A 13,901-nucleotide genomic window follows, 5' to 3' on the forward strand; every position below is an offset into this window, starting at 1 on the left:
ATAATAATATAATAATATAATAATTTTAAAATAAAATATAATAATATAATAATATAAATATAATATAATAAAGTAATAATATAATAATAATAAAAAAACGTGTGAAATTCATTTTGTCAATTTCTGCCGACAGTTTTCACGGACCGGTATTTCGTACTCTGTTGTTAATAATTGACGGGTAAAAATATGGATAAAAATTCCACTTATATATATATATATATATATATATATATATATATATATATATATATATATATATATATATATATATCTGTTTTGGTCTTAAGCTTTATAAAATTAGTTGTAAAAAGGTTTGTTTATAAAGTTTGTACGCGTAATATGTGTTTTTCTAGTTTTTGACTGAACAAAGATATATAATATAATATTAATTTAAATATAATAATGTAATAAATATAATAATATAATAATATTGAAATAAAATATAATAATAAATTTAGAATCAATTTGAATAAAAAAGACGTATTTATTAAATACTTCAGGGGTATTTTATATAACTTATAATTAATAATATCTATCATTTTCATGTGAATAGTAAATGAATTAATTTCGTTTCATTTACTATTCAATGAATAGTAAATGAATTAATTTAAATTCAACTATTTAAGCTAAACGTTGTTGTACGTTGTGCTTTACAAATTGTACATTTTTAATTTAACTCCGTTTCTTAAAAAAAACTACAAAAATTATATCATAAAAATAAAACGACTTAATACGTAAAAAAATTAATTTGAAATAGCATCGTTTAATAGTAAATTTTTATCATTTCATATATAAATCATGACGGGTTCGAGTTTTAAATTATAGGTTGTTCGTGAATTGTAGGGTAAAGTCCAATGGTTAATTAAATGTATGAAAAAATATTTTAATGCAACACATCAATTTGCTTATCTTGTCGGAGTTATCAGAGTTTAAATTTGACCGAAATTTCCGGGTCATGACAGCAATACACCACTAAAATTATTATTATTTTTACCATTTTACCCTTCTTTGAATGAAATTGAATCTTCCTTTTTACATGCCAAAAATTAAAACCCTTACCAAGCAATTAGTTTACAAAAAACTAAATCACCATATAAAATAGCAAATTAGTAAACATGTTATGGATTAAGGAGCAATATTTTGATATAGAAGCATTAACAACGTAATAATCATGTTGTATTATGAAGTAAGCATAAAACATTTGGATGTTTAGTCAGGTGCATTAGGGATATTGGTTCAATATTCAATTAAGAACAATTACAAAAAAGATGATTAAACTACTAAAAAGCTATTGGATCAAAATTACTTCAACTATGAGAGAGTAGATACTAAAATAATCAAAAAGTGTTCTATGAAATCAGGCATTATATGTTGAAAAATGTTAAAGAATGACATATGAACAAAATAATAGAAGCAAATTAGGATAAAGATATTTATCTTATCTCTTTGGGGTTCATTTAGCAGTGACACATTTTTGAAATAAGAATATGAGAAACAATTTGGGATTTATTATCTCATCATGATTATACGTTTTTAATTTAATTGATTGGAAAGTGGTGACATAATCTGGAATAAGAAGATGAGAAGCAAGTGTCGAGGAATTGCTTTGGGAATGTTTCAGTTTTTGGGACGTAGATTTATTGTAAGTTTGAAGAGGGATAAATGGTTTAAAAGGGTAAAATGGTTCAAAATTTTAATGTGGTGGTATATGGCAAAAAAGAAGTGGTGTACAGATCACCTCCCATTAAAGATCCATGTGAAAAAATTACCACCCTATTCTCTTTGGGAAATTACTCTAAATGACCCAAATTTGAATCATGTTTGACGATATGTCCTTGATTATTCAAAATTGCCCAAATTGCCCCTAATCATAGCCTGGTGTGTGGTGCGTTTTACCGATATTTATTCGAGACAATATTTTTTACACACACCGTACGTGTTGCTCGAATAAAACGGCACCTAAGTTAATGTTTGAACGATTACAGACACAAAAAGACAAACGCGCCTAAGAGCTTTTACATAGCAAGCCATATGAAGAAAGTAATTGAAATAATTAAAGGACCCGTCCTAATCCATCTGGACGAATACATTACATTTGGTTACATCGCGAGGTACTTGACCTCTATATGATACATTTTACAAACATTGCATTCGTTTTTAAAAGATAAACTTTCAATACATCGAAAGTTGACGGCATGCATACCATTTCATAATATATCCAACTATAATCGACTTAATAATAATCTTGATGAACTCCATGACTCGAATGCAACGTCTTTTGAAATATGTCATGAATGACTCCAAGTAATATCTCTAATATGAGCAAATGCACAGCGGAAGATTTCTTTCATACCTGAGAATAAACATGCTTTCAAGTGTCAACCAAAAGGTTGGTGAGTTCATTAGTTTATCATAAACATTCATTTCCATCATTTTATTAGACCACAAGATTTTTATTTCTCATAAATATACGTCCCATGCATAGAGACAAAAATAATCATTCATATGGTGAACACCTGGTAACCGACATTAACAAGATGCATATAAGAATATCCCCTATCATTCCGGGAAATCCTTCGGACATGATAAAAACGAATTCGAAGTACTAAAGCATCCGGTACTTTGGATGGGGTTCGTTAGGCCAAATAGATCTATCTTTAGGATTCGCGTCAATTAGTAGATCGGTTTACTAATTCTTAGGCTACCAAGCAAAAGGGGCATATTCGGCTTCGATCATTCAATTATATAATGTAGTTTCGATTACTTGTGTCTATTTCGTAAAACATTTATAAAAGCGCATGTATTCTCAGTCCCAAAAATATATATTGCAAAAGCATACAATAACGTAATTTGGACACATACAATAATAAGGAATATTAACTGTTGGAATTAGATATATGAATAACTTGCGATATGTATTTTAAAACGTGTTTATTAATATTGAAAATATATATATTTAACAATACGATAAAATATAATATTAACTTGGTCATAAAAACGAATTGTTATTATATATATATTAACAAATGGCGAGACGATGATTTATAGAAGTAAATGACCAAAATACTCGAAAGTTTAAGATATACTTTGAGTGGTATAGTTTAGGGATAATTTAAGGCTATATTTTGACAAAGGTACGTGACACGAAACGTAAAATGCAAGTTTTCTCAGCGTACGAAAGGACATTTGAAAAACCGGAACCGGGACATAAGTCGAGTGATGACGTACGACTTATCAGAACAAAAATTACAAGTCAACTATGCATGTGAATTTAATATAATATATAATTAATTATATAAATTAAATATATTATATATATAATATAAAATTATGTCGACAAACAGGAAGTTAAAAATTTGTGAGCTGTCCTAGGGTGCCATGCGATCGCATGGCCTTGAAGCACAAATCCCATGCGATCGCATGTGGTGCTTTTTCAGGAAAGGTCCTATAAATTGCGCGATTTTTGGCTCAGCTGAATCTATCTCTCTTTCTCTAGTATTATTACTCCGTAATATTTATTTAATTTATTTTTTAAAATTATTATTATTATTATTATTATTATTATTATTATTATTATTATTATTATTATTATTATTATTATTAATTATTATTATTATTATTATTATTATTATTATTAAGATTAATATTATTATTAATCTTATTATTATTAATATTATTAATTAGTATTATACATAAAATACTATGACGAGGTTATGAGCGTGTCACTTTCAAAATGGTTTTCAAGCGGGATAGAGCTAAGGAAATTATGGGCTATTGCCAAGGAGGTTATGGGTAATGTTCGGGAGTATTACTTCTAAGTCAAACCTAGTGTTTATCATCTATGTTGCGTCTACGTGCTTTCCTGTGACAACCCGGAAATTTCCAACCAAATTTAAACTTTAATCTTTATATGTTTCCGACACGATAAGCAATATTTGTTAAGTTAAATTTCAAGAATTTTAAACTATGTTCATACATTCATTCAACCTCGACCAAGTTCCAACGATTCACGAACCATTAAATGAATATGATTATATATGTATATGTGTATATATATTATAACTTGAAACGTAAACAAAATATTAGATTAAATACTTTATATGATTGTATCTGTTTCAAAATGTTTATCAATGGAATTAGAAGATAAGATCAAATGATTGAATTATCAGATATATTAAATTATGATTACAAGTCTCTGTTGAAAGGCCCGCGTTGATTTGAGAAATCTTTCCATTTTAACAATATTCGGAAAATGGTAAAGTGATTTATAAATAAGAATAAATTGTCAATCATTGAGAACTAGACAAAGGATAGTGGAAGATTGAATCTCATAAAGACTCGATTGATCTATTTAGTTTCAAACGTACAAAAACGTTTTCAGTTTAAAAAGAACTTTATTATTAAAACGTATATAACTTTTATAAATATGTAGAACCACTTTTGACAACTCATTACTTAACTAGTATGATAAAGATAACGATATTTATATTTTATTTTATTAAATATATATAACGATTTAAATTAATATTATATATATTTATACGCGTATTATACATACATAGTTTTATACTTTTACTATACTTAAACTTTACCTTTACTTTATTTTTACTTTACTTTAACTTTAATAATTCACTTTAATAATTCATACTTTAATAATTTACTTTAATAATTCATACTTTAATAATTCACTTTAATAATTCATACTTTAATAATTCACTTTAATAATTCATACTTTAATAATTCACTTTAATAATTCACTTTAATAATTCAAAAATCTATTATAAATAGAATTCAATAGGTTTCATTATTTCATAGAAACTTGAAAAATATTTTTCTCTAAACTCTCTCAATCGATTTACATATATATATTTACTCTGTATTATTTTAAGATATTATTAGTATACATAAAATATTACGACGGAGTGCTGTTCTAGTGATTTCGAAATTGTTTTTCGAGTAGGATAGGATTAAGGAAATTATGGGTTATAGCTATGGAGGTGATTGAGTATGGTTCATGGGTATGCTCGTGAGGTCAATATAGTGTTTATCATTTCCGATGCGTCTACGTACCTTTCCTGCAATATTGAATCTCAATATTGATACGTGAGTACTCATAATTTAACTTTTATATACTAATAGTGTATCCCTGACTAGTGCTCGAGTATTTAGGATTATGCATGCTTGTACTTTTGATATTGCCCTTAGACAGGTTAGGTTGAATCTTGAATTAATTACACTTGCGGTTGAGATAAGGTATAAGATATGCATGTCCTTGGAAAGCTAGTAAAAAATTAAGAACTTTTCCTTTAGATATCGAATGGTTTCGATGAACGGATTAGAAGTTATAATCAATTGAATTTTCGATATTTTTATTAAAAATGATTATTATTATCGTCGTTTTTATCGTCGTTCTAGTTTTATCTTATTATTATCATTATTATTATCTTTATCAATAAAAGGGATTTATCATTAAAAATTGTTATTTTTTTATTATTACTATCGTTATTATCGTTAAAGTTATAATTAGTATTATTATTATTATCCAATTATTATTATTATTATTAGTATTATTATTATATATATATATATATATATATATATATATATATATATATATATATATATATATATATATATATATATATATATATATATATATATATATATATCATTATTTAAAAATGGTTATTGTTATTGTTATTATTATTATTACTACATTATCATTAAGATAATTATTAGTATTATCGTTAATAATGTTATAGTAACTATCATTATTAATATTAGTGTAATTAAAATAAATATTTGTAACACCTAATTATTTTGATTACTATTATTATCATTATTATGAACACGATATAAAAGACGATTAAAAGCTATTAAATAAAACGAATAGGAAATAATGAGTAAGAGTATCATGATGAAATTAAAATATTATAAGATATTGATTTAGATAAAATTATCGTTCTTATTATTTTTATCATTACTATTATTATTAAAAGTATCATTAGTATTAAAACTATCATTTTAACAAAAATTATCATTTTAATAGAAATGTCATTGTTACTATAAAATATCATTATTATTATTATTTTAAATAGAATTATTATTTTAAAGATAATATTAAAAATTATCGTAAAAATTAAAGCTATCATAATTAGAATTATCGTTTTATCATAATGTTATCTTAGTAATTATAAATATTGATATTTTTATAATAATAATTATTATTACAAAATAATACAACTTTTACTTACTATCATTATAGATATTATTTTATCAAATAAATATGTGATACAAACATATTTTACTACGTGTAATAACTTACTTTAATAATACCTATCATATTATCTTTATGATATTAAATGAACCCTATAAATTTTATTACTTAATATATATAAAAGTATATTTTATTATATAAATTTAATATAAAATTTTATTTATTAATAAATAAATTATATTATTTACTCTAATAAATCTTTTAAAAATATTTAAAAATATAAAACGACGATATTTAAACTATATATTAATCATGTATAGATTTTTGGAAATTATTTTGAGTCAAATTTACTTTTGTTGACTTTTGCATATTAGTCTCGAGCATTAGGATTGTGGTACACTATGCCTTGACCTAATTTGTTAGACAAATATTGACCAACACATAAATATATATAATTAATTTAGGTTCGTGAATCCGAGGCCAACCTTGCACTTGTTCAATGACGTTATATGTATTTTTACTACGAAATACAGTATGGTGAGTTTCATTTGCCTTTTTACCCTTTATATTTTTGGGACTGAGAATACATGCGCTTTTATAAATGTTTGACGAAATAGACACAAGTAATTGAAACTACATTCTATGGTTGAATTATCGAAATCGAATATGCCCCTTTTTATTAAAGTCTGGTAATCTAAGAATTAGGGAACAGACACTCTAATTGACGCGAATCCTAAAGATAGATCTATTGGGCCTAACAAACCCCATCCAAAGTACTGGATGCTTTAGTACTTCGAAATTTATATCATGTCCGAAGGAGGATCCCGGAATGATAGGGGATATTCTTATATGTATCTAGTTAATGTCGGTTACCAGGTGTTCGCCATATGAATGATTATTTTTGTCTCTATGCATGGGACGTATATTTATGAGAACTGAAAATGAAATTCTTGTGGTCTATTAAAATGATGGAAATAAATGATTATGATAAACTAATGAACTCACCAACTTTTTGGTTGACACTTTAAAGCATGTTTATTCTCAGGTGTTAAAGAAATCTTTCGCTGTGCATTTGCTCATTTTAAAGATATTACTTGGAGTCTTTCATAGCATATTTCGAAGAACGTTGCATTCGAGTCATTGAGTTCATCAAAGATTATTATTAAATCAATTTATAGTTGGATAGTGGATATTATGAAATGGTATGCATGCCTGTCAATTTTCGATGTAAAGAAAGTTTGTCTTTTAAAAACGAATGAAATGTTTGTAAAATGTATCATATAGAGGTCAAATACCTCGCAATGTAATCAACTATTGTGAATCGTTTATAATGTATATGAACGGGTCCTTTCAGTTGGTATCAGAGCGGTGGTCTTAGCGAACCAGGTCTGCATTAGTGTGTCTAACTGATAAGTCGATAGGATGCATTAGTGAGTCTGGACTTCGACCGTATCTGCAAGTCAAAAGTTTTGCTTATCATTTTGTGTCGAAAATTAACTACTTATCATCCTTAGAAAATTACCTGTTTATCATTTTTAGTCTAAGACACGTCTTGCTGCATTGATTGCATGAATAGTGTATAGACAAAAATTCATATCTTAGCATATCTTCTAAATCATATCTTATCGTATCTGTTACTTTAAACTTTGCCTGACATATCCCGCAAAGTCCTCCGTAATCTACAAAATCTTTTGATCTATATATATATATATATATATATATATATATATATATATATATATATATATATATATATATATATATATATATATATATATATATATATATATATATATATATATATTCTATGTAATTAGAATACCATCCGTTAGCCAAAATCATTTCATATCGAAAAAAAAATCCTTTATCCAGTCGTACGAAATGGAATTCGTCATCAGTTCAAGTCACTCAGATTCCGAAATGGAATCCCATTCAAGCTCCGAAAGCAGTGTGACCGAAATAGATCAACCAATCAGTCATCACCTATTCTGGATGAATTGGGGATGGGTTCGTAGCCTCCTCAATCATTGGAGACAAGAAGAAGGTGATCCCTTCCATCCACCACATTGCCCTCTTGACGAAGAACCTGAAGCACTTACCGGCGAACCTGTCCGAACCACTATTTTTTCGCTCATTTCCAGAGTATCTCGTCACGATTATATATTACATCAAATTTTAGATTTTATTTATCCGCTCGTCCGAACCGACAATCACCCCGGTGTAATAGAAGAAATCAACGAGCTTCGCGCTCGGGTAGTGGCTTTGGAGAATATGGTGCAGAGATTACAAACACCAGCAGCAGCATCAGCAGCATAACCAGTACCACCATCATCAACGCCAACAGTACCATTACCACCTCCAACCACAACCGCATCGTAAACCTCAACTTCACAATTTGTCCCATGAGCATCAACGTCATAAGCACCATAGATACCAATGAGTACCAACAACAATAACTGACAAAGTATTAATTCATAACTTCATTGGAGAAACATTCCGCGGCAATTATGTAATCTCTAAAGTCTTAGAGATTATCTAATCTCGCCCTAACCATAAATCAGTTAAGCGAACCAAAATGATAGAAGGAAGAGTAGAAACCCTGACAAAAATGGTGTGTGATTAACAAGCTAAACTTGCTTTACCAACAGCATCAACAGTACCGTCAGCATTACCAGCATCGTCAGTACAGTCAACATCCGAATCAACAACACCGATAAAATCACAAACTCCGTCAGTTCAAGAATCACTGTGGACATCATTACGAATCAATAACGTGTATATTGTATCAACGAGTTATGAAGAATTAACTCATTCCCTCTGAAGAAATTATATGTATATTATATATATATATATATATATATATATATATATATATATATATATATATATATATATATATATATATATATATATATATATATATATATATATATATATATATATATATTTTGAAATAAATCTTTCCGTGCTAAGATATTGTGTGTGAATCTTAACTACTCAGTTAATTCATATTACAAATATGCAATAATGTACGTCCTTCGGCCGCAACTTAACCAGCATTAACTACAATCTCTGTCGCAATTCAACAAATTCCAATTCATAATAAATCATGTATATATTTGATTTTACACTTTCATCATCGATATACCCGAAACTTTTCAGATAACATCATTCGTACTTTGAGAAATTCACAAGAATTCCACGAACCGAACATCATACATCAACAAATAACGAAGTATTCATTCATAATTTCAATGTCATTAAAGAAATACTACGTAAAAGTTATGTACTTTTTAAAGCCTTTAGGGAATATTCAATTCTAGTTTCAACCGTAAATCAAATGAGTTTAATTTAACATTAACTCATTAAATCTATGTTACATCTGAAGAAAATATATATATATATATATATATATATATATATATATATATATATATATATATATATATATATTTTCATAAAGACTGTAATAAAATTCTTTTGTACAAAATATTAATTGTGAAATTTTTTTTAACGGGTAGGTAATACCCGAGAGATATATAAATTCACAATTAATATGTTACATTCTTCGAATCTGATTCAGCAAATCATCCATTATACTCCCTACCTTCACAACAATATACATTCTTTTATAGAAATCAAAACAACCATACTCATTCAAAATTTAATTACATATTCTGATTTTGAAATCTCAAAATTCAACTTGAGATATGACCAGAATCATCACTCTTAGATCCTTACATCTTTCACAAGCTATATTTTAACTTCAAAACTGTGTTAGAATATCAAATGTATGTTAACGATCACAATCTGTGTTCAAACCCTTCGAAAATTTCTGAAGACACTTCGAATGATGAGCAATCGAGGTGATGATCCAACCACATGTTACCCATAGTTATGTGCCTGAAAAACTCTTGAAACCAAAGTAAAAGTTTAAACAACGTATCCGCGTCAGATTCTTTGGCATTTATTAGCAAAAATAACTTTGCGACTCCTATTCAGAGTAGCCAGTTTTGTCACAGCTCCAGCAAATCAACTTCGACTTTTTAGTCAGACTAACCTTATTATAACCTTGAGATATACACCATCGTTACCAGGGAACCTTTTACATTCCACCACATTATTAGCAGATGTACCAACAACTTCATTACCCTTTGACTTTAGCCTCTCCAAAAAGTCATTATAATTATTCATTGAAACCCCATCATTTACTCATTCGCATCTTGTAATGAGAATTGCCATACGAATCATTGGGAATTAGCAATCAGTATTTTGAAATCTCGCAGCATGTCTACGCCAAAAGTTATACGTGTATATATAACGTCTATCTTCTGGACTTAATTTGAATGTGAAGTTTCTGAAAAACACTCCGAACTACGAATTGGTTCTCCGAAAATGGAAAAAATGCTGATGAAGCAGCAAAAACTATAAACGACTTTAAACGGTAAAAGCTGGATGATAATGATGAAGTGTGCTGACAAAGCGCAGAAAAAGAGAAGTTTTGGAACTGAAAAACGGATTGAGCAAAGTAGGAAGGAGGCTGTGGACAAATTACAAAGACTGAACCTAACTTCAAAGGATCCAAATGATTCAGTACCTGCTGAAGTCATTAACGAATACCTTGCTCCTGACTCTAAACCCCTGCGGACAATATTCTTCATCATCCTCTGATATTAGAAATTCTAAAATATCATCACATCTTTCATTATAAATATCCTCCATATTTCTGAAGATATTTTCTTAATTTTTCTTATTTGAAATCATTTACCTCTTCGCGCTATCTGTATTACATCATAAAAGAAACTATTTTAGTTTCTAAATTCTGAAACATTCAAGTTTAAAATAGGAATATTTTGAAGTAGTGTTGGAAACTGAAGCATGAATTAGTATAATATAATGACACTTGATCAATGTGATTATATTACAGTAAGTCATGCTGAGTTTCTAACTAGAACGTGATGATTCACAGATCATAACATCATCATGTGCCATGTTATACGACTCTTGTGTTCTATTTACCCTCTAAAATATCAAAAAAAATATTTCTTGATGATTCGGCCTTTTCCAAGGTATTCTAGTAATTTGACAAGTCAAGATCGTGCCATCACAATTTCCTTCCTAGAACATTAACAATGTTCATTCCGAAATTCATATCTGTGAATTCTTGACCATTACAAGCGGTGCTTAATCGCAAGAAGAAGAAACGAAAGGACAAAACTCCGAAATAGAAATTGGGGTATAAATTTCAACAAATAAAAGAGAGCATTAACTGTGAATGATAATGATTATAGAAGACAGAAGCAGAGACTTTGAAATATAAGGGAACATATAAAGCCCAACGACAAACCAGAAATTATAAACCATATATATCGATGCATATAGCAATATAAAGACATGGGAGAACTAGAAACACTATAAACCCAAGAGTATAGTAGAAGTAAATAGATTCTTTCAGCGGTAGATGAAAAAGAAGAATGACCGATATGAAAGTTAGAAGTATATCGAGAATCAGAACTGGATGGAGCATATTGATGAATACTTTAAAATATGAGTTTAGGGGGAAAGAATAGAAGGTGATGAAACATGACTAAGAACTTAGATATCAATAGATTTAACTCACACAATGGCGGAATAAGTGAATCAAACCCTCTAGTGAATAGGTTAAGTTTTTTTTTTGATTAATTTAGTCAAACCACAACTAAATCAAGTGTGATTAGATCAAAACCTAGAGCTATTATTCACCACCTGGGTGATTTGGACTGAGAGAGAATCGGAGGAGCTCACTAGATCTGAGTGTGTGTAACAAATGAGAGGCTTAACCTAAAATGAAGAACATAAGACTTTATATACCCTTGCTGTTGACTCACCCATACGATTCATTCATCACACGTACGAGTTAGCTTCATCAGCCGTACGGGTGATTACTCACTCGTGTCTTCTCATTTAGATTGTAATTGTGACTTAGCTCAGCATCAACCGTGCGTATGAGCCTGTCAGCTGTACTAGTGAGGCTTCATTCGTACGTCTGACTAAGTCTAACATAGTCAAACATCTAAATCTCGTTCCTGCAGTTCCTGTAACCACATACAAACACGGATAGGATAATAACGAGCAATCATGGTGGCCTGTAAACTGTTGTACCTGCAATGGACGTGGGTAGATGTCTAGGGACTTGCATAAATTGCATCAACAGAAGGTGTGAGTTGTAAGGAAACGAAGGAGGTGAATTTATAAGAAAATCTCCGACAGAACAATTAAAATGGACGATCGCATTTAAAGCGGATCCTAATTCCCTTGATTACCTGAGAGTCAAATCTTATTAAGAAGATTTTCTTCAAATCCCTTGAAATCTGGGAATCAATCATATCTACGTCAAATGATAAGATGAATCTACACTTACTCATTTCACTCTTCTATGTTAGCTTCATTCGTACTCTTCATATAAATGGATTGTTTATCCAAATTATTCGCTGATGTTAAAACTCTAATTTTCAGCCCGTATGCATCATGAAAACATACTTATTATCATTCACGACCTTTCCACTCAAATTTCGGGACGAAATTTCTTTAACGGGTAGGTACTGTGACAACCCGGAAATTTCCAACCAAATTTAAACTTTAATCTTTATATGTTTCCGACACGATAAGCAATATTTGTTAAGTTAAATTTCAAGAATTTTAAACTATGTTCATACATTCATTCAACCTCGACCAAGTTCCAACGATTCACGAACCATTAAACGAATATGATTATATATGTATATGTGTATATATATTATAACTTGAAACGTAAACAAAATATTAGATTAAATACTTTATATGATTGTATCTGTTTCAAAATGTTTATCAATGGAATTAGAAGATAAGATCAAATGATTGAATTATCGGATATATTGAATTATGATTACAAGTCTCTGTTGAAAGGCCCACGTTGATTTGAGAAATCTTTCCATTTTAACAATATTCGGAAAATGGTAAAGTGATTTATAAATAAGAACAAATTGTCAATCATTGAGAACTAGACAAAGGATAGTGGAAGATTGAATCTCATAAAGACTCGATTGATCTATTTAGTTTCAAACGTACAAAAACGTTTTCAGTTTAAAAAGAACTTTATTATTAAAACGTATATAACTTTTATAAATATGTAGAACCACTTTTGACAACTCATTACTTAACTAGTATGATAAAGATAACGATATTTATATTTTATTTTATTAAATATATATAACGATTTAAATTAATATTATATATATTTATACGCATATTATACGTACATAGTTTTATACTTTTACTATACTTAAACTTTACCTTTACTTTATTTTTACTTTACTTTAACTTTAATAATTCACTTTAATAATTCATACTTTAATAATTCACTTTAATAATTCATACTTTAATAATTCACTTTAATAATTCATACTTTAATAATTCACTTTAATAATTCATACTTTATTAATTCACTTTAATAATTCAAAAATCTATTATAAATAGAATTCAATAGGTTTCATTATTTCATAGAAACTTGAAAAATATTTTTCTCTAAACTCTCTCAATCGATTTACATATATATACTTACTCCGTATTATTTTAAGATATTATTAGTATACATAAAATATTACGACGAAGTGCTGTCCGAGTGATTTTGAAATTGTTTTTTGAGTAGGATAGGATTAAGGAAATT

The sequence above is a fragment of the Rutidosis leptorrhynchoides genome, chromosome 2, assembly GCF_046630445.1.
Source record: "Rutidosis leptorrhynchoides isolate AG116_Rl617_1_P2 chromosome 2, CSIRO_AGI_Rlap_v1, whole genome shotgun sequence".
NCBI classification, from domain to species: Eukaryota; Viridiplantae; Streptophyta; class Magnoliopsida; order Asterales; family Asteraceae; genus Rutidosis; species Rutidosis leptorrhynchoides.